At 42.6% G+C, this 23516-nt stretch overlaps 1 protein-coding gene across 4 annotated transcripts in view; it reads left to right on the top strand.

The window, feature by feature from the left end:
* Positions 1-23516, top strand: part of LRATD2 (LRAT domain containing 2) — a 134155-nt gene that overhangs the window by 56847 nt on the left and 53792 nt on the right. For all 4 annotated transcript variants that reach the window (XR_002082842.2, XR_008419878.1, XR_008419879.1 and 1 more), the window contains exon 4: positions 12979-13806. The gene's annotated coding sequence lies outside the window, so the exon portion shown is untranslated. The remainder of the gene's footprint in view (positions 1-12978; positions 13807-23516) is intronic.

The following is a 23516-nucleotide window of genomic DNA, read 5'->3' as shown; positions in this document are numbered from 1 at the left end:
GAAAGCGAATGCCCACTACAATAGGCAAGGGACTTTGTTTTATAAGGTTCTGATTGACTCTCCCCTGTTCTCTCCCCCCACCTTCCTTCTCAGGTCCTACCCTTACAGGCTTGATAGTTCTAGGTGCTGGGTTGTCCATTCCTGATTGGCTCAGTTCCATTGTATGAGGGGTGGCCTAAGGCCATATCATTCCTAGTGGGTCATACATTTTATGGTCCACTATTTGTTTTTAGTTAAGTCTTTTGTCAAATTCCTGAGGGAAACCTGAGGGGGAGCAGGTGGTATCTGTTACTTTCCTAAGAGGAACCTTAAGCCTAAGGGGGTTTGCTGTGGTCAGACACTCCCAGCATTGTTCCAAAATCTGTGTTCCTTCCCCCCCCCGCCGCCCCCCCCACCCAGGGACCTCAGTCCTAATTTTTCCCTCCCTGCCGACTGAATCCTATCTTTTCCTATCATAAGATGGTCCCACCCAAGGAGAGGGTGAATCCAAAATTGTATTTCTGCTTAATTCCATTCCCTTTAGACAGCAGCCAACAGTCCATGACCTCCTTACCTCTGCTCCTTGTGGCCTGCAGAGCTCTGGGGAGTGGTGGGCCATTTTGTTTAAGGGACCCAGATGATATTCTGAGGAAGAAAAGACTGGTACCAAAGACTCCAAGTGGAAAGAGCTACTCAGAGGACAATGGGAACGTGACCTGCTCAGAGGTGGACAAAGGCAGCGGGGCCACCAAGTTCATGTTGGTATTATTTTCCCAGGGCCGCTGTTACCCTGGAAAATAAAGGGAGTTTTCAACCCACCCCAATCCCCCAACCCACACCCCAGGAGGCTGCAGGGTGGAAGACATAGGAGAGCAGGGCTGAAGGGAGGACCAATGCCCAGAGGTGATGCCAGGCTGAGACCTGAGGAGAACTAGGCCGACAATGTTCTTCCTTGGGGCTGGCCAAGGAAGTGTTGGGAGAGTGATAGCCGATACTCGCTTTAAGGGGTGCCTTTGTTCTTCATGGTAGTCACTTGACATTATTTTAATTAAGTAATTTTTAAAAGTTTTTAAAATGTTTATTTATTCATTTATTTTGAGAGAGAGAGAAAAAGAAAGACAGCAGAGCAGGGGCAGAGAGGGAGGGAAAGACAGAATCCCAAGCAGGCTCTGTGTTGTCCGCATGGAACCCGATGCAGGGCTCGATCTCATGAACACTGAGATCATGACCTGAGCCAAAATCAAGAGTTGGACACTTAACTGACTGAGCCACCCAGGTGCCCTGACATTATTTTTAAAAACTAACTCATTAAAGACAAGAATGGCTTTATTCTGTGGTACTTTGCAGAATCGTGAGAATCTTCAGACATCTTGGGAACATTTCGGACTTCTCTCAGTCTTGTAGAATGGGGACTTGAGATGATCTATTTAGGTATTCAAGGAAAGAGTGACATGAGAGAAGGCAGGGGAACTCAGGGACATTAAAACATTGTCTCTTCTAATCATCAAGAAGATAGGAAGTGATGTGTGTGTGTGTATGTGTGTGTGTGTGTGTGTGTGTGTGTGTTTAACTGCAGTGTCCATCTTTGCTACCTGAGTTGTAGAGGATGTCTTCAAATCACTTCTCAGAGCATACAGTGGTATAGAAGGGAGTCCAAACATCTGGTCCTTCTCCTTCTAAGGAATCTCCACGTGCCTCATGTGGAGGGGAAGCTTGGCTCAAAAAGGTTATCTATTTCACGGAAGGTTAGGGAGTTTTCACATCTGGTAAATTCTTGAGTTGGTAGTAACTTCTGGAAAAAGTTTGAAGGTCAGTGAGAAAGGGCGAGCGAAATGTAGAAGAAGGAGGAGGAAACTACATAAGAAGAAAATTTCATGTTCTTGTTATCACAGAAACAGAGTAAGCCAAGAACACGTAATCCGATTAAGTAGAGATGGAGTGTCCATAAAGACTGTGTGTATGCATCATTCCTGGTTACCTTGGTAACTCCTTCTTGGGGATCAGGATGTTAAAATGAGAAAAAAAAAAAAACAAAAAAAAAACCTTATACCTGTGACCTAGCAAGAGCTCCCTGGAGGAAGGTCTGGGGAGAAGTGCGTTTGGCACAGTTTGGCCAAGAGGAAAATCTTGGGTACGGCAGACCACTGTGCCCTCTGCCAACTTGGATGCAGTCATTGTAAATGACAAACTAAATGCATGGGGATCCACAGTGCTTCTCCCGCCCCACTCCAGGCCCCCTGGCTGGCTGGTGGGGGACTTTGCAAACACTGAGCAGGGGTGGTAGAAACCAAGGCTCAGATGGCTATACCTCCCTTTATTATCTGCACAGCAGGATGGGCCTGCGGGAGTTCAGGCCAACAGCCTTTCATCTCTCACTGAAAGGTGGGCATGTCACCAGCCGCTATCTCAAAGGGGTTTATGAAGATTAAATGAGTTAATACACAGAAAGCACTTTGAACAATGCTTGGCATGTAGTAAGTTTTCTTAATATGGTAGCTGTTAATATTGTAGTTGTTCATAGTATGTGACAGACAAAGTTGGAAGAGAACCCAGAGTCAGCACTTCAGTCTCTATCTGAGCATGATGTCTGGGATGGCAAAGAACAGAAAGGGAGGAAAATGTTGGTTGCTAAATAGAAGATGGTCTGGGGCCAGGTCAAGTCCAAAATGCAGAGCTGGGTCAGAGTCCCTGGCTCCCAGAGAAGATCGTTCTTACACCAAGGACAGTGATTCCTGGGTCCACTTCCCAGGGTTATACTCTGTGACAGGGACCCCACACCCCAATGGGCTCAAACCTCAGGCATGATTGCTTCATTACTGGTTTGTTCAGCTCAGGCCCAGAAAAAAAAAAGCTGTTCTCAAGTATAAGCCAGATTCGGGAGGCACTGACCCCAGCATCTGTGACCTTACAGACCTGCCAACGTCACACATCTTCTCATCTTCTGACTCGGTTGTCAGGGCCAGCCTGACTACCACGAAGAACAAAATGCACCCCTTAAAGCGAGTATCGGCTATCACTCTCCCAACACTTCCTTGGCCAGCCCCAAGGACGAACATTGTCGGCCTAGTTGTCCTTAGGTCTCAGCCTGGCATCACCTCTGGGCGTTGGTCCTCCCTTCAGCCCTGCCCTCCTATGTCTTCCACCCTGCAGCCTCCTGGGGTGTGGGTTGGGGGATTGGGGTGGATTGAAAACTCCCTTTATTTTCCAGGGTACTTTATCCCCCCTTTGGTTTCAACCTTCTCCTTGTAAATCACAGTTGCGTCTTGTCTTTCCTAACCCCAAAGGACATAAGAATGTTTTCCTAAGTTAGTGAGCTATTCATCACGTATCGTTAATCTTAGCAAGGCAGAAACTTTGAAAAAAAAACTTTTTTTTAATTCTCCTATCCCCTGTTCTTTTTTTTTTTTTTTAACGTTTTATTTATTTTTTTGAGAGGGACAGAGAAGAGTGTGAGTGGGGGAGAGGCAGAGAGAGGGGGAGACACAGAATCCGAAGCAGGCTCCAGGCTCTGAGCTGTCAGTACAGAGCCCGACACAGGGCTTGAACCTATGAACCATGAGATCATGACCTGAGCTGAAGTCATACTTAACTGACTGAACCATCCAGGCGCCCCTCTCACCCCCGTTCTTAAAGAAAGTCCAAGATACTCTCTCCCTTTTAGCAGCATCTGCTGGTGGAAGGAGAGAGAGGCCATGAAAGAATGTCTTCACTGTTGTCCAGAGAAACTTCTAGTGGCTATGGGGCTTTTAGCTTTCTTTTTTTTTTTTTTTTTTCTTGCTATTTCAGGGAAAACACATAGTAGATGATTGCAGTGAGTCAATAAACATTGGACCTCCCCATGGCCTCCTCTTTACCCTTCTTATTCTCCCTGAAAACAAGGGGAAGGCAGAATCAGACAGCCTTGGTGCTAAGGCTCTGTCCAATCATGACATTTACCAAACCTAGTGCGTTTCTGAGGATGGAACCCAGTTGTCTTGCCAGGAAATTTCACGGGAAACTTGGGCACTTTTACAACTGTCTGTGGTATCTGGCATCATGCTGACACTCGCTGCAGAAATCAGAAATCTCACCCACAGTCTTTGGTGTCAGCATTTCTGTGAAGCTGGTGGTGGGAAATTTATGCTTCTCTCTGGCTACTGTGCCTTCTCAATCCTCAGCGCATCTTCTCGGTTTTTTTTGTTTTTGTTTTTTTGAGACCATCGTTTCACTGCAAGAGTCTGGGTCATTTATCACTGTCTTCCAGATTCAGCAGGTTTTAAGGAGACTGGGAACCCAGTACACAGCCAAGGAAGGAGAGGATGTGGGAAGCCAACCCGAATTCACCTTAGTATGGGTGGCCACCGAGTTGGTTGTGCTCTTCCAAAGAATGAACCTCCAGGATTTTTGCTGCAGTAAAGCAACTGACTCCTGACTGTGATTCATAGAGAAATCAATGTGGGGTTTCACTGCTTCTTAAGCCTATTTTAAAGGAATCCTTTTGTTGTTAGCCTCCAAGGTCCCCCTCTCCAGAGATACACAGTGCCACCAATTTCTGGTTCTCTGGGGACCCAGCATAAACCAGCTTGTACAACTGGCTTTCCCACTGCAGGCTTTGGATCAGCCCTTTGCAGTCACTGTCATATCAATCATCCATCTGCTTTGTAGCTTCTCAGATTATGCCGCTATTATGTCCTCTCCTGTTTTCTTTGTCCTTGAGGGTTTGTACTTAGAATTATCCTTTCACTCTCTTTCGACTGCGTTTGGGTAGCTGAAGAGAAAAATGAGTGCGTGTTTCCGTCTTTAACTTTATTTTGTTTTTCAGGACAAACAGTATGTAATTTTTCTCCCCATCTAATTGCAGAAATTCCTCAGCACAAATTAGAGAAGCAGCGTGGAATTGGAAAAGTAGCGAGGGTTGATCATGGCAGTAGCCTTTTTAGCCGCTAAGCACAATCTTTAGCCATGTGGGTTTCATGTAACTGTCAAATGGGGACCAGAGTAGCTCCCTCAAAGTTCAATGAGATCAGGTATATACGGTATCTGGATTGCAGGATATATATATGAAATTTAGCTCTTGGTTCCCTTTGAACCCACAAAGGAATGTGGTTTATAATTAAACGTGAAGAGGTCAAATAAAACACTTGAAGTAAGACTGTGGGTGGCATGCATATTATCTCCCTTTGTGGCTGTCGTCTCTTCTTTCTTTGGACACCAGCCAAGGGGAGATCAGCCTGCCAGAATGATCCCGGAGCCCCAGGTCCCCACCTTTGTTACCAGTGGAGCCCTGGTTTCTTGGCATTTCCTGCTTCCTTTTGTCTCTCGAAGCTCATTTGTTTTCATTCCTATTCTTGGCCTGGATTTCAGGCTAATAAGAGCCATAGCACACACATAAATCCACTATTGTCATAAACCCTGGTAGCTTTGCTTCTGTGATTTAACAGTGACTGTAGGAAGTGAGGAATAAATTACAGCTGGGTGGCTAAGTGGTATGCATTACTCGTTTATGACTTTACATTTAAGTTTGAGAGTGTGACATTCCTTGTGCTGTGCTTAACAAACTTTCTCAAGAAGACTTGCATATTAGGCCCAGCTGACTTTGCCGTCTCATTTTTATGCGCTGTTGCTCTGTAACACTACGTTGCACCCCCAATTCCTCCACATTAGGGATACACACGTACGCACACACATTCACACACACATATACACACGCATTCATAGATACACATACACACACATGCACACCCACGTACACACACACATTCACGTACACACGTACACACATATGCACACACCCACATATACACACACGTTCACATATACACACACACACACATTCACACCCACCTTCTACCCCTCCACATTCACACAAACACATACACACATTCACACCCACATATACACACGCATTCATATATACACATACACACACAAGCACACCCACGTATACACACACATTCACGTACATACGTACACACATACGCACACACCCACATATACACACACGTTCATATATACACATACACAAACACACACACACATACACACATTCACACCCACCTTCTACCCCTCCACATTCACACAAACACATACACACATACACACACATATACATACGGATTCATATATACACATACACACACATGCACACCCACGTATACATACACATTCACGTACACACGTACACACATATGCACACACCCACATATACACACACGTTCACATATACACACACACATACACACATTCACACCCACCTTCTACCCCTCCACATTCACACAAACACATACACACATTCACACCCACATATACACACGCATTCATATATACACATACACACACAAGCACACCCACATATACACACACATTCACGTACACACATACACACATACGCACACGCATTCACATACACACGTACACACCCACTCACATATACACACGCATTCACACATACACATACACAAACACACACACATACACACACATATATACATGCATTCACATACACACACACATAGATATCCACATATACACACGCATTCACATATACACGTACACAAACATACACATACGCATTCACATACACACACGTGCATACCCACATATACACATGTGTTCACATATACACGTACACACACATACACACATATTCATACACACACTCACACCGACCTCCTACCCCCTCCCCCACAACCACACAAACACATATACACATACACACATAACCTACACCAGCATCTCTCAAAGTTTGGTCTCTAGACCGTTAGCATCAGAAATACCAGGTTTACATATTAAAAATGGAGATTTTTGGAACTTACTCTGTAAGAAGTAATGGCACTTTTTTGTGCTCAGACCCCTCCCTTGGACTCCCTTCTCACAATGCACACAATTAAATACGTGGGACCTACAAGGGGAAATAATTATATAGTTTTCTATCTCTATAACTATATATCAATTTTCTAATGTGGTAATATATATGTTTATTTATTAACACATGAAATAAGATTTAACATCAAGTTTAATAGCTTCTGTTGTTTCAGCATAAACATTAATTTGCGGTATCTACAACAATAATAACATGACTTCAAAATATTTGGGGTGTCTGTTGGTGGCATCACAGATACTGATACTTCCCGAGTTTGTGGCCTACTTTCAAAATGCTAAACTTCACTTAAAGGTTAGTGAAAAGAGGCACCTGGGTGGCTCAGTCGGTTAAGCGTCCAACTTCGGCTCAGGTCGCTAACTCAGTTTGTGAGTTTGAGCCCCGTACCTGGCTCACTGCTGTCAGCACAGAGCCTGCTTCAGATCTTCTGTCCCCCTCTCTCTGTCCCTCCCCAACTTGCACGCCCTGTCTCTCTCTCTCTATCACAAATAAATAAACATTAAAAATCATGTTACGAAAAATAAGGGTTAGTGAAAATAAAGATGTGAAATGTTTTCCATCCAAGGTCAGGGACCTCCTGAATTTGAGTTAGGTACACCAAGTTTTAAAAAAACAACAACCCTCCTCTAAACCTCAGAGAGTCAAGTCTCAGAGAGAAGGTCTAAGAATCCGCATTTCAGCAAGTTTCCAGAACAGGAGACCCTCTGCCTGAGCATTGTGTTCCAAACAGCTATACTTTCAAGGCTCCTTCTGCTTGCAGGGCTTGCCCCAACATTGCCACATTTTCCCTGATAATTGTCTTCATCCTACACCCTATCCTCAGGCAGATTTCCTTTCTCTTTTATCTGGGCTCCATAGCACTTCTGGAATGTGCTCATTGTTCTGTTCTCTGTCCCACCCCACCATGGAAGACAAGGATAGAACAGTCTGTCAGAAAATGTTAAGATCAGCAGAAAACACACAAAGAGCACATGAAATCCTGGATAAGATATTTCGCTTTTCTGTTGAGTGAGAATCTATAAAATAACGGGCATTTGGGAATGGCCTTTTTAGATCATCTGCCTTTCCCTGAGCTCCATATCATCATGGGTTTGGGGTTTTGTCCTTGGATTTCCAAGCAGGTTCCTGGGCCACCTTCGTCACCTGCAGGGTGTGACCCTTGGGACCCTTCCCACGTACCTTCTTTCCTCCCAAATCAACACCCTGAGCCCTTTAACCCTGTCACCCACTCTGTCCTATCTTCAAAGTCCACTCTTCCACGTTAAGTATCCTTTTATGTTTGTTTCTGCAGCTACTAGAGGCCTAGCAGGGGTTTGGGGTTTGGGGATAGAAGTGGGAAAGAGAAGCAGTGGGTTTCACAGTTCACTGGTCTGCCAGAGGGTGATTATATGAAGAAAAAAAAATCCACAAAGGTCTTATTCCACAAAACCCAGCTCCTATAGACACATCTTCTATACCTTATTATATCCTGTATCTTATGCTGAAGAGGGTCTGTCTCCTTCCCCAGTTTGAGTGATGTTGTCAAAGTCACCAGCTCCAAGAAAGATAGGGGTGGGAGGAGTGTTGGGGGAGAAAACTGGATCAAACCGCATAGAGGTGTTTCTGAGCTCTGTTGTTAGACTGAATTCCACCCCCCCCCCCCCCCCCCCCCCGCCCCAAGCAGGACCCACTATTTAAAACCCAGTGATTTATTTATTTTTATTTTTATTTTTTTTACTGTTGAGAAAGTTAACCTCTTTAGGCTGAAATTCTCTGAGTCAGTTATAATAATACGTTCCAGGGTTGTGTTATATAAAGCACTTCACTCCGTATCACATACATACTAAGTGTTTGATAAAGGAGCTTTATTACTATTTGTCTTTTATTTCCAACACCCAGCAGAGTGCTGGCACATAATAGGTGCTCAGTAAACTCTTAAGCACTTGAAGTGCAAGAAAGAACTATAAGAGCTGAGAATCAGGAAACGTAGGTCCAAGTCTTACCTCTGCCACTGACTTGCCTTTGACCTTGGTTGCCCAAGGTCCCTTATTCTTTCTAGCCAATGACCTAATCTGTCAATTGCAAGGATTAGATGATCTAATTTCAAAAGCAGGGGTTCCAGTGTTTCAGGATTAAGTAGAGATCTAGCTACCGATTCCACTACGACAAAACAGTAGTATTTCGGACCCCCATCCTAGAATTTCACAAGGAAATCGATATTTTAACTTTTGAGTGTGATTTTGATCACTAATCAGGTTGAGAGCTACTATTCCAAGGCTCTTTTATCTTGAGGCCTCAAAGATTATAGTTTAGGACAGTACAAGGAATTACACAAATAGCCTTTGCAGGAAAATAGAACCTGGAATCTTTCCAATACACAGACTTTTTATATGATGAGAGCATTTTTTATTCCTATGGGCCCTACCCCCTCATTTATTCAATAAATAACTGAGCCGTTATGTACCAGGAGCTGTGGAAAGACTTGGAGTCCCATAGGGAACAGCACATCGTCCTTTCTTTGGAGGAGCTCAGAAGCTGGGGGAGGAGGAGAGACCAGAAAACCAGGGATCTCAATACAACCGCCCCTGTGAGGGTACAGGGAGACGGGAGGCAATGGCCCCAGGAGGAGCTCAAGACTCAGTCCTGGGTGTTTAGAAGTGACCTTCTGAAGGAAGTCACATTGAGCTGCCTTCTCTCTTCCTTTTCCAAACACAAAGGGAAGCCTTCCTTGATGAATCAAGGCTTCTTCACAGCCAACACAGCATGCTGAGGCACAACCTACAGATTGATTAAATGTCCCAAACTCTCCTCTGTGAAATGGCAAAACAATTAAAACGTCCACGCTATTAAATTAGAGGGGGGAAAAAAGATGGCTGCTTCATTCTTCTTCCCCTTCCTTCCTTCCCTCCTTCGTTCCTTCCTCCCTCCCTCCCTCCCCCCACCTCTTTCTCTTTCTTCTAAATAGCAGCTGAATTGAATTCTTAAGCATCCACTAAGTGCTCATTACATACTCAAGCCAAACTCTGCTTTGCCTTCCAGAGGAATGGGAGTTTGCTTTAGACTGGGCAGCTTGGAATAGGCTAGGGGTCTTTTTCCTAGCCGCATCATTAAAATTTCCCTAGTGTGGACAGAGCAGTTACTAACTGGCCAATGAAAAATACTTAAATATCATTAAAAAGTTTCGACTCTTTGTAATTCTCCTTAATGGTGCAAAAATCAGCTCCAGACTCCAGTTCTGAGATTGCATTTTCAAAAGACCTTGCGCTAAAGTCTCAAATTACCTAATTACCATATTTATTGCCAGATTCTGTTTTCTAATCCCTGGTGACTCCGTCAGTTAAATTTATGTGCTGATCCTTTTTTTCTTTGACCATGGGTACTGAGTGGGGCTTGTTGTGGCCTGAATGGGAAAGCCTTTTGGTTATGGACAATAGAAAGAAGCCTGGGCAGGAGGGGCTCTGAAAGGCACACCCGGCCAGAGCCTGACGGAGGGAAAGGGAAACCTTGGCTGGCTTCCAAGCCATCATTACCGGCATCAGACTCACCATATTGTAATTGTAATGGATATAAATTAAGCTACGCAAATAATCTGGCTCCTCTCCCATTTAGAAGACCCAAGCCAGGAGCCCCCTTGAATTCTGCTTAGATCCAGAGAGGCGTGGTTTCTCTTCATTCTTCCTTAATTGGAACTTTGTTGCAACAAAGTTTATCATCACCAAGAGGGAGAAAACAAATTAAATGGTAATTATATTTAGGTATCCTGTGGTTCTATCCAAGGGAGAGAATGGCTATGACTCTGAAGGTTTTTAAAAGAACCATGGCTTGCTTCATGGATGCCAAATTTCAGTTTCATACAGGTCAGTGGGCAGAGTGGTTTTGTTTTTGTTTTTGTTTTTGTTTTTAAGGAGGTTGGGCATGAGTAAGAAAAACAAAATCCCATTTTAGTTTATTTTGAATATTCTGGAGGTACCCCGATTCTCTGAAAAACAAAAAACAAAACAAACCTCTGATGGGCTAAAATGAACATAACTTGACTTAGCAATTCCTACTCTATTTTCTTTTGCTTCTTCTCATTAAGTAAAGATAAAAGGAAGTACTATACACACACAGCTAAACAGAATAAAATAGAAAATCAAACCTGGAAAGTGCTTTCTCTTTTAATGAGCAAATATAATATCTGGAAAGGCTTTGTGTTTATACACTGTTTGTGGCTGGGTAGTTTTAGTATCTGCTTTTGAATTATGATATTCCTAGCAATTTTTTTTCTGCATACTATTTTATCTGCATACTAGAGAGATATCCCCTCTCCCCCCTTTTAAAGGTTAAAAAATTTTCTTCCTTTAATGGCTGAGTGGGTTTCATATATCATTTAAAATTGAGATGTTCTTACCCACTTTCTCCCTAAATTATTGCAATATGCTGATGTTTCCCCCTTCTAGGTTAAAGACTATCTTCTTCTATATATACCCTGTATTTTTTCAAGGACCCCACTTGTCATCCCAAATAGATGCTACACTTAACACTCAACCATCCTTGGCAAGGAGGCTCTTTGCTTATAACATGAGAATAGAGATTTGCTCCCTGGAATACATTGCAATACCGCGATAAAATAAGACACATAACAGCTAAAAGCACAGACAAAAACTGAGCTGAGGACTTCTTAAAAGTGTCCAATTACTACAGTAAAGCAACCTATAAATGATAATGACGTCATAAAACCCAGAGGCAAAATGGAAGCCTTTGTATTTAGCAAATGAACGGAGGAAACTTAGCGTTTACTCAACAGGGACACAGACTAGGAACTGTGCTCCCTCTTCCCTCCAGTTTCCTTCCTTATTTGCAAGAATCCTGAAAGGTCGGCCTTATTAGCCTAACTAGCTATTTATTTGTGTATTCATTCATGCCTTATTTATACATATAGACTCCCACAAACTCATCCACTTACTCACTGGATGCCTGCTACAGGCCAGACACTCTACCGGGTTCTGTTGTGCAAGGTGAGTCGACCCTGCCTTTGAGGTGCATCCAGTTTAATAGGGTAGGAGAAGGCGAGGGGGAGAAAGCAGCAAAAAGATAAATCCTGCAATGTTGAGTACCACTACAGAGATATGAATAAAATGTTGATGAAGCTAAGAGCAAAACCTGGAGTCATTGAGAGATCAAGAGCTTTCTCTCGCCTTCTTTCCTTAGATAGAAACTACAGAGAACAAGGGCCTTTGGCTAAGAATTTAATTGAATCCTTGCTAGGACAGCGATTGCACTGATTTTCTTCCAGTAATGAAGGAAGCGGCTCTTGCCATGGGGTCTGTTCTTTTTCCCTGCAAGCTCCAAGTGGCCCAATTTAGAAGGGGGGAAGGTTAAGTAAAAAGGGCTTCACTCTACTCTGCAGGATAATGTGATTTACAGATGCTATGGGTAGAGATGAACTTTTCAAATTATGAAGCACTTCCAAAATTAGTTCTTTCGTTCTTGTGGTTGAGAAGATTCTTTCCCCAGAGTTGTCCTGGGGAGGTTGTACCTTGGGAGTGTTTTGCCTAACAAGTGTGTCTGCACTCCCATTAGTGGGTGGTTGGGAAGGAATGAGAACTGGAGAACCCGGGAATGCTTGGACCATGCTGGGGAAATCTCTTCCCCTGTTCTATGAACTGTCACCGGCAGTCATGAAGGGTGTTGTGTGGTGTTTTCTGACCCCACTTCGGATATCAAATGTGTGTCATTCTCCCATCCCAGCTCTCTAATTCCCCAATCCCAACTGGGTATCCAGCAATGCAATGCAATTCTGACACTACCCACCCGGAGGTAACACAGACCCCAGAAGACTGCCCCTACCTCAGAGGCCAGCTACGGATGGAATGGCCAGGCCACCCACACTCCTGGCCAGCTCACTCCAGATTTGGAGGCTCCCATGACTCCCTTCATCAGGTTCTATAATCTACTAAAATGACTCACAGAACTCGGAAAAACACCTATTTACATTTATGGTAAAACCCCGAGTTATGAGTAACTTGATCTGCGAGTGTTCTGCAAGATGAGCAAACATTTCTAATAAATTTTAATTTGATAAATGAGTGACGTCTTGCAATACGAGTAGTACGTGACACTGAATGTCACATGATCACAACTGAGCCAATGGTTTTCTCTCTCTCTCTCTCTGTCTCCAGGATTGTGGGTGATCATCTCCCATGCTTGGATGCTCCGTCTCAGACGGCGGTGTTTGGCAGAAATCAGTGATTTTTCAGAATGTCGGAAGGTGCCTACAGCTGGCAGTAGTGTATTTTGTCTCTTCAAAGTGCCTATGAACAGTCCTTTGCTTTTCCAGACACGAGTAAGCTTAGGAATGCTTTGCTTCACTCTAGGTCAGGCTGCCTGTAGATATAGACCCTTTCCTCTGCTGCCTTATTGCTAGTTGCATTAAATACAGTAGATGACAAGAGTTTATTAATACTGTACTATAGTCAACATCCGTGCGAGCACATAAAATGGCTCCCATGCAGAAAAAGATTGAAAAGAAACGCAGTAAGAAAAAGGAGATGATTACAGTGGAAGTTAAGAAGGAAATCATCGAGAAGTATGAACGAGGTATGCGAGCCGTCGAAATTGCAAGATTTCACAAGAAGTCTACATCTACCTCTCATCCGCAGAGGAGGAGGAGAGAAAGGTGGAGGAATCCCTCACTTCAAATGAGATTAGGGAGATGTGTAAAATTTGGGAACCTGCAAAATTTTGTGGAAAAGCACCACCTGAATAAGGCTGTAGCAGGGCAAGCGATGAATCTGTTTAACGACAACGTGATGTCACATTTGCACAAAGTCCTCAAAAGGAGGCAAAAGCAAGTGTCACTGGACAGTTTCCTTGTTAAAGTTGAACGAAGAGAAAAGGATTCCATCGAGCCAATAGATAGCAGTGATTCTGTTACTGATAGTGAAAATTGTCCTACACAATAACCCTCCTCTCTCGTCTCCTTCACACCCGCACAAAGGTTTTCAAAGGTAAGTGCAAGTTGATTTGTTTACTTTTCTTTCTATTTTCTTTACATTTTTCTTTATTATTTTGTAGAGTATTACAGTGTCATCATCCTTTTTTAAATGAATATTTTTAGATCGTGGAACAAATCATCTGAGTTTCCATTATTTCTTATGGGGAAATTTGCTTTGATATGTAAGTGCTTTGGATTACAAGTATGCTTCCAGAATGACTTATGCTCGCAAACCAAGGTTTTCCTGTACCAGTTTTGCATAAAGACTAGAACTCAGAAACAGACAAATGGAAGAGATGTATAAGGCAAGGTATATGGTGCATGGAGTGGGGGAATGTGAGGAGCCCGTTGGGGTGCACCACTCTCCAAGCACATCGATGTGTTCTTCAACTCAGAAGCTCTCTAAATTTCGTCGTTCAAGAGTTTTTATAACTGAATCTACAGCACCCCCCCCCTTCCCTCCCTTGACATTAGGGTGGGGTGGATGGCTGGAGGGGCTGAAAGTTCTTACCTACTGATCACAGGTTGGGTTTTTCCCATCCTGATGCTATCTGGGACCTCTACCCTGTAACACTTCATTAGCATAAACTCAAATATAATCAAAAGGGGCCTTGTTATGAGTAATAAAAGACACACCTATCACTCAGGAAACCCCAGGGTTTTTAGGAGCCCTGTGCCAGGAACTGGGGACAAAGACCAAATAAATGTTTTATTGTACTTTGCTGTACAACGGGTAGTAGAGGAGTTGGATTTTAACCTAGTTATCTGATTCCTGAGTCCTTCTTAGTGTTGTTCTTTTATTTTTATGGCTTGTTACTTTATTATTATTTCCCCTACCTATCGTTGGCGTTACATCTATCATACCTTTAAAGATTCAGAACTCAGTAGTGTAAAAACACAGGTGAAGTAAAAGCCCCAAAGGGTCACAACTGGCATGTTGTGATTCATAGTCTAAGACTCCAGGATAGAGATGTGAACAGATATGCAGCTGGCCAAAGCTGCCATGCATAGTGCTTTAGACTGTTCACTGTACAAGGCCATCCAACCAAGGGCAAGTAGAGACCAGTAAAGACTGAAATCTAGTCTGTGCTCTGCTTATCCAACAGTGGGACTGCCTTGGCTTGGGAAAAGGACAGTTTAATTCCCTCAAAGTTACCATTCGGGTTAGCTGTGTCCGGCCTGCAACTAACCGATGGGTACGAAGGCTATAAAATAACACAGAAAAATGTTTTCACCAAGCAGGTGAAAATTGCGCTGTGTGACTTTGTTGAATGATACGAATATACCTAAAAAATGAGTACAATTCTGAAAAAGCATATGCTCAGGAAAAGTAAGGTCTGAAGTGGGATATTGGCTTTTTTCTCTTTTATTTCCTTGTTTCCCCAAATTTCAATAATACGGTAATATGGCATTTATAATGAAAATAAATATTTAAAAACAAAACAATACAATGCTATTTTTATATATATCAGGCTTTCATAAAGACAAATTAAAGTGTGTGTGTAGATGATGCAAATGTGTATTGGGCTGGAGGAGGCAGAGGGAGGGTTATTGAATCATCCTAAATGGGACTGGTGAGAAGTATGTAAGGTGACATTGACAAGGGACTAAGGGCGGACTGGTTCCTGTGCACAAAAATTAGGTAAGTATTCTTTTTCTACCATCATTGACCAATTTCCCTTCTCCCTCATATACTTATTTCAACAACTAAAGATTTATTTGGTGAAATAAGTAACTCTGTTAATACAAAAATGCCTCCTCTGTGAGGGTTAAACCTTGTAGACTCTCTAATGTGCATAAACTTAATTAGATCAGCATCTCAGTGAGAGCCCAGTATACAGGTTCCCTGTTATCGGAACTTCAGACTGAGGAGACTGAAAGGGAGTTTTACATGCTTTCCTGTTATCAGCTTCTCCCCGTAATCACCATTTCAGTAGAGGACCCACTTTAGAGAGATTTCGAGTTTCTGAACTGAACTTCAGAAGAATCACTTTAATAATAAATGACAAAGATAACAGGGATGATGATGTAGACACTGATAAAAACCAACACTTACTGAGTGCTTGTTATGTGCCAGGCACACGCTTGAGTGCCTTACGTGTATCTTCCTTTTTAATCCTCATTGATATTCTTACAGGGCAAGTGCTATTTTCTCCCATTTAACTGACAAGCAAATTTGCGAGGGGTATGTAACTTGCCCCCAAATCACCGAGCTTTGAAGCCCCACAGATGGGGATTCCATCCAAGTCAGCTTGCTAAGATGAGTTTCTAACTATGACATTACAGTTTTTCTCCATAACAGGGGAAAACAAATCTTTAATGTAAAGAGCTAGGTAGTAAATATTTTAGGCTTTGTAGGCCAAGAGGCAAAATTGAGATGATTATATAGGTACTTATATAAAAAAAGCAAAAACTAATTTTTACAAATTTTTAATCAATGAAATTCAAAACTTTATGCATGTTGAAATTTGAATTTCATGTGCATGTGCTTTTCATATGTCAAGAGATACTATTATCCTTTTGATTTATTTTCAACCATTCAAGAATGCAGAAACCATTCTTAGCTTGGAGGCCATACAAAAAAATCTGAGTAGGGGCTGCAGTGGTCTGATGGCCACTGTTGCAGCTGGGATGTCCTTGGGTTGGCAGCTGTGGATGGGAATGGACAGGATATTTAACCAACAGTTAGGGGGAATCGGTGATCTGAGAGTTTGTGCTGGAAAACAACAATGATGCAGAATGCCAGGAAAGAAGACTCTACCCATCTAGTCAGTCAGCTGGAGCTTCTCTGGCACAGCTACAAGGACTGCCCACCTTTCCTAGGAGTGGTGAGGTTCCCATTTTGAGTGTAGCATTGTGAGAAATTCTTCAGGGAGAGTGAACAGAATCGTTGAAATTGGAACTCATCTAGAAAATCTAGCATATGTTTGTTTAGCTGTAGGTTAAGTTTAGATGTTATAATTAGTTTGGCACTGTGCCCACTTCCCTCTCTCTTACTGTAACCCACTTGTCAAGCAGAAGGAGGGGGAGGGAAGAGGAAAGAGCAAAGGAGGACAAAGAAGGGGTGAGAGAAGGGCTGTACATATGGCCCAGGTTTTCTTCATTCTGTCTTCAGCAACTCCAATATTTTATCATACTCCGTAGAGAATGTATGTACTACCTTGTGTTCTGGAAGTCAGCCAATTCTAGTGGAGCCCAAGTGATGGAGAGGAAGGGCATGGTGGGGAGCTTCAGGACATGGTCTCATCCCCTTCTGGCTGGTTGGCCTTCAGCACATAAATCACTTCTCTGGATCTCTGCATCATCCCGTATGAAGCAAAGGATGAGCTCCAAATGTAGTGATCTTTATGAACAGACATCCTTGATTGTAATCCAAATTAGGACTAGCAATTGCTTCCAATATATATATATATATATATATATATATATATATATATATATATATATATATATATCACAAACTGAGAGTGCAAATAATGTGAATGATCACATTTGGGCCTCCAACATTAGGTACACTCTTAAATTCACTTTCAAAGAGACAAACCTTGAAGTCCCTTGGGCACCCTGCATCAAATTTTAGGAGAGAACATGAAGCTCTTACAATTAAGGTTCAACTACATTACATTAAAACACTGTAATCAAGACCCAAATAGTAGCCGCTGAACCTAGAAGAAGAGGCAAGACAGCACAAAAACCACCTCTAGCTACTAAGGAATTTGCACACATCACCAGGTCATTTCAAATTCTTGAGATATTAGCACTGAAGTTGACATGAAGGACACAGTCCTTACTTCCTAACTTCGAGGAAGTTATCTAATATCTCCAAGCCTCAGTTTCCCCATCTGAAAAATGAAAATAATATCTACTGGACAATGTTGTAAGGCTCTGGTTTATTCATTCTCTCACCTATTCAGTGAACATTTCTCAACTTTCCTCTATGCACTCTTATACCCTAAGGATGAGAATATATAATACATGACCATGTTATTCAAGAAGCTCACAGATGAGAGGGAGGTGGTAGAAAGTAAGCACATATAAATCAGCATGTCAAATGGTGCAAACTGGGCACTGTGGGAACAAACGTAGGGATACCCTGCCCTGCCTCTCTAGGCAATGAGGGTCCCAGAAAAAGTAAGTATCGGCAAGACTGAATATGGACGGATGAGCAGGGATTAGCCAAGGCAGAAGGAGAGTGAGTTCTAGGCAGAGACAGCAGCATGAACAAAGAACTAGCAGGATGAAGAATGTGATATGCTTTGCAAACTGCCTGTCTTCTGTACTCCCGGGAAGTGTAGTGAGAGAAGTTTTGGCAACGGAAGTGATTTACACATGGTTAAAAAGTTTTGCCATTTTGATTTAGTCCATGTCTCAGCCAGGCGATCAGGGTTATCATCAGCAATAAGTCATGTTGATCACAAGAACCTTCGAAATATGACGGGAATGGCATGTTAGCTCTGCAGGCTTCCTCTCCAAAACCCATGACCCCAGTCTAACTGTGAAAAAGATAAGAGACAAGCGCAGAGTGAAGGCCAATGTATGGACTCTCCGACCAGGAGTCCTCAAAACTGTCAAGGTCATCAAAAACAAAAGCAATCCGAAGGAATCGTTATAGGTCAAAGAAGTATAGGAGACGGGATGACTTAATGGAACATGGTTTCCTGCATGGGACTCTGGAACAGAAAAAGGGCATTAGGGCAAAATTAGTGAAATCCAAATGAAGTGTAGAGTTCAGTTGGTTATAATGACCAGCCTTGGTTCCTTAGCGGTGACAAATGTCCCACGGTATTGTAAGGTGTAGGTGATAGAGGATACTGGGTGAGGGATATGTGGGAGCTTTCTGTATTATCTTTGCAACCAAAATTAAGCCCCAAAATATTCTAAAATAAATACTTAAATAATATTCAATATTGCATCCCTTTGACTATTGGTTAAGAAATGTAAAATGCAAAGAACTCTCCAAGTCATATTACTATCCCCGAGCACACTTCACAACCTTACCATTCTAAATCTCTTCCCAATATAATCTGTGCTGAGAAAAAGTGGCTATTTCTGAGATCAGCTCCCATTAAGCTTTATTTAAAGTGCAGGAGTTCAAAGAGAAAGAGAGTGAGATGGAAAGGAGCTCTTGGATTGAAGATTCCCTGGAGCTCTTTTCATCTGACACTTAATTTGATGTGACAGTGTTGCAATCTTTCCTCTGATATCTTGGAATCTGGGAGAAGGCCAATAGAATTTCACGCTTTCCAGTTATCTCCATAAATCTCAATCCTATAATTGGGAGGAATGTTCTCTCACAAAATTAAAGAAGAAAACTAATCTGCAACGAGCAAAAGATAAGGCAGTATGGTGGGAGGCAAGTGCCCCAACATGAAAGGGACAGGACAGGTTCTGGGCACAGCCTGGGCAAGCAGTACCCTGCCTCCTTCTCTATATGATCAGATGAGGACTTTGGGGCAGTTTCTCTTTTTCTTCTACCTCTAATATTTTAGAGAACCGTATTGTAGACAGTTGAAAATATTTTCAGGGGCATGGCATCTCTTTTCACAAGACTGAATATTTGCAGAGCCAAGAGGAATTTCTAAACACTGATGTAACACAACTATATTTTGAAAGGCAATTTAGTTTCCAAACTAATGAGTCTGGATGGTTCAGCCTAATGGGGCACATTTTTCACAGAATTAAGCAATCTACTCACCTCTTCTTTTGGTTTTGCTTATATCAGCTGGGCTAGTTCTAGGGAAAGTTTGTTTCTTTTTTTCCTTTCCAGAGTTTCCCTTTCAAAGTGTACATTTCTTGGAGTCCCCCTGTTGCCTGGATGAAGACCACAGACAACAAGGTCTCCCCTGCTTCTCCCTTCTCTTTGGGATGTAACTACAGGTCTAATGGAAAGATGAGTCTCTAGATCTGGATCTCTCAAGAAACCGGGAATTTGGCCCTTACTCCCACTAATTTCCAGTGAGACCCTTGGAAGTGACTCCTCTTCTGTATCCACTTCCTTATCCGTATAGTCAAGGATGGACTATATCCTGCCCATTGTTCCTTCTAGGTATAGGTACCTGCTTCAGTCTGGAGGATCCTAAGACAGGAAAAGCTTTACTCATTTATTCATTCTGTCAATCATTTCCTTAGTTGCTTATTGATTTCTTTCTTCACACATTTAAATATGTAGAGGGAACTAATCTGGTAATGAATGAATACTCAGTGAGATCTGAAAGCTTCCTGGAGGAGATAGGTGGTTAATTCCATTGTACAATTGAAAGCATTGAACAGGAGTAACCAAGGCAGAAGCACAGTAAGAACAAGAATGCTAGGTAGAAGAAATAGACGAGCAGAACCCTGTAAGGACGGGGGAGCTTGGATTTTTCCCCAAATAGCAACTACACTGGTGTGGCTGAAGCTTAGGCAGGATGGCAACAGGAGTTGTTAAAAGATAAACTGAGGCACATGAAAACTTTCAAGAGTTTATTTGAGCATACATTGATTTGAGTTAGGTGCTGCTAAACCAAAGGTGGTTGGGAACCACCCCCCCACCTCCATAAACAGGAGCTTAGGGTTAAGTCCTTATAGAGATGTGGAAGCAAAGCAAGGAAATTTTTTGGTTGGCTATAGCCGTAAGCAGTTGACTTATTTGGGGAAGTCTGGTTGGCTGTCTCGGATAATTGTTTTCCGGTTTCATTTTCTCAAATTTCAATGCATTGAGCCTGGCTTGGGTTTTGGTTTGCTCACAGGCTATCAAGGCATTAGAGTCACCCCAGCCTCATGGCCTCCTTGTTTCATTACTTCGATGGAGTGGTCAGCCATGAGGCTGGGGATGTCACAGGCTCTATCTCACATGACTGTGTGTGCTCAGCAAGGAAGGGGGTTGCTGGGAAATGACGAGGAGGAGCCTTTGAAAGAACCCAGTTGGGGAAGAAGTAGGATTCACTCATCTTCTCAAACCTTATTACAGCTCTTTCTTCAAATCCCCAACCACTGCAACACCCTTCTGTTGACATGGTCTGCACTGTGGTCTTTCAAACCTTTTTGACTATGACTCACAGTCAGAAGTAGATTAAACGTGAAGTCTCAGTTCATAGATAGATTGACACATGATTGACTGATTGATAGATGATAGATAGATAGATCATCCTGACCACATGCAATACGCTTTCTATTCTATTCTATAATTATTTCATTCCATTTCATCCCCTTCTATTCTAATTAATTTTTAAAAATTTTGGTTGTACTCACTAAACTGATTTCTCTACCCACTGTTTCCAAACACACTTGTGGCTGGGTCACGACATAAATATCTTTTTTACTGAAGATTGCATTTTAAAAAGTCTGAGCAATCCTGCTTTACAAGCCAAGGCCCAGGCCCAGACATTCTGCATCAGAGAGCATACCCCAGGCAAATGGCCTTTGACTTGAGATCACTCAGATCCCACGCTGGGGAAATTCTGTGATGAAGAGCCGGGAGGCTAGTTAATGGCCCTTGCAGTCAGCAGCTAGGGCTCCAGGAGTGGGCTGCCTTCGGACAGTGCCATTCTGAGCCAATAGCAGTTGCCTTTCAAGGCATAGTTGTATTAAATGAGTTCTTAAAATGACCTGATTCCAGGCAGGGAGCCCCAGGGGATGTATGTGATGTGTGTGTGTGTGTGTGTGCGCGTGTGTGTGTGTAGATCATCATTGTTGATATCAGTTGTCTCAGCAAAAGGCATTTAGCAGACTTGCGTTTGTCTGGCGTGGTTGCAGTCTGCCTGGTTTATGGATTGTTGATTACAACTTGCAAGAGGGAAGGCAGGTATTTGAAATAAATCCTGGCCTAAAGCAACCTTCCAGGTCACCTTTAGGGAGGGAGAAGGCAGTGTACTGATGGGAAAGAGCCTAGCATTAGGGGTTTGAAGATGTGGAATTAAGTATAAAACTGTCTCCCTGCTTGTCATCAAATCTCTTTAGACTCAATTTCCTTACAAATCAAACAGGTGTAACAATACCCTCCCTTGGCTTCGCAGAGGCATTTTAGGGATAAAAACAATAGTGTATGTAAAAGTGCTTTACAATGTCTCAAACTCTTATACAAACGATGACAGTTTCTATTGAATTTGAAGGATAGTAATTAATAAGTGCCTTCCAAACAGTAATAAAACTTAGAAGATGAGGGAACGCAGGCCCCAGAGAGATTAAAAGCTAGATAAATGAAACAGAGCAGTAAGTGATGAAGCCAGAATTGAAACCCAAGGCATTCTTGTTTTAAAGTCCTTGCTGTGAAGCAGTATGTTGTAAAGCAGGCTTTTCAGAGAACGTGAGATGAGCTCCAAGGCTGTGTGCTCCTTGATGAAGAGGCTGGTACAGAGAACAGAGAACATGCTCCGTCTGTGTTCGTGGAAAATAAATATCCTCTCTTGTCCTCCTCTTCCTGTTTCTTTTTGGGGCTCTTAAATTATTGTTGTGATTTTTTTGGGTAGAAAATTACTCTGTCACCCCGCATAGCTCACTGTCGCATTTGGAGTAGCGAAAAACAAGCTGGGCTGGATTCAGGAATAAAATTTGTTCAGATTTAAAAATATGTAATTAACCAAATGCCTGTTTTGTTCATTTTCAAATATGGGCACGAACAAGGCACAAATGCCATTAGGAAGTCATACGGAAAAGGCTCACACTACAATCGCTCCAGGGCTGCTAAAATGAACTTGAAGGCTGAGACCAGTGTCCAGCATGGTTGACTCACGTCTGACTCCATTTGGGACAAGCTCATTTGGAGTTTCTGGCCCTTTCTGTGAGGGCTGTGACTTGGCTCAAGCAAGGCAGAGATCATAGCTTCCTAATGGAGAGTTTTCCCTGTATTTATTATGTACCCACTGCCCAGAAAGTCACTATTTGAGTCTTGTAAGGGCTTCCATAATGAAGGGCCACAGGCTGAAGGCCAGAAGTTTATTTTCTCATGATTTTAGACCAAGGTCAAAGCGTCTGCATTCTGTAGGGTATTTTTTTCTTTTTTCTACCTTTTTTTTTAATGTGTTTTTTTTTTTTTTCTTTACTCTTCGGAGACAGAGCGAGACAGAGAGCAAGTAAGAGAGGGACAGAGAGAGAGAAGGAGACACAGAATCCAAAGCAGGCTCCAGGTTCCAGCTGTCAGCACAGAGCTGGATGCCGGCCTCAAACCCATGAACCATGAGATCATGACCTGAGCCGAAGTTGAACGCTTAACCGACTAAGCCACCCTGGTGCCCCATGTTGTTTTTTTTCTTAAACATCTTTCTTACTGGCTTGCAGGTGGCCATTTTCTCTTTGTGCCTTCACAAAGTTTTATCTCCGTGTGTGTCTGTGCCCAAATCTCCTCTACTAATAAGGACATGGGTCAGATTTGAATAGGGTCCACACTAATGACCTCATTCAACCCTAGTCATCTCTTCAAAGACCCTATCTCCGATAGTAGTCCCATCCTGAGGTAGCAGGGGTCAGGACTTCAACATACACATTTGTAGGGGATACAGTTCAGCACGTAACAAAGTAGTAAAAAATGAAACAAAAATGATGACAGTTGGGTCTACAAGTGACACTTCTGAGCTTTAATAAAATCTTAGGTCCTAGAAGTAAAAGGGAGACACAATTCTTTAGTTTTGTGTATTTTTTACTTTGTGCGAAGAAATTTATTTTAATTCCTTTTTAGGCCTCTGTCGTTCACCAAAAAAATGTCTCTTTTGCTTTGAGAAGAGCAGGTTATTTCCCAAGGAAAGCAGC

Source organism: Panthera pardus, unplaced genomic scaffold, assembly GCF_024362965.1.
Source record: "Panthera pardus isolate Hobbes unplaced genomic scaffold, ASM2436296v1 HiC_scaffold_7, whole genome shotgun sequence".
Lineage (NCBI taxonomy): Eukaryota > Metazoa > Chordata > Mammalia > Carnivora > Felidae > Panthera > Panthera pardus.
This window is presented reverse-complemented; position numbering and strand designations above follow the sequence as displayed.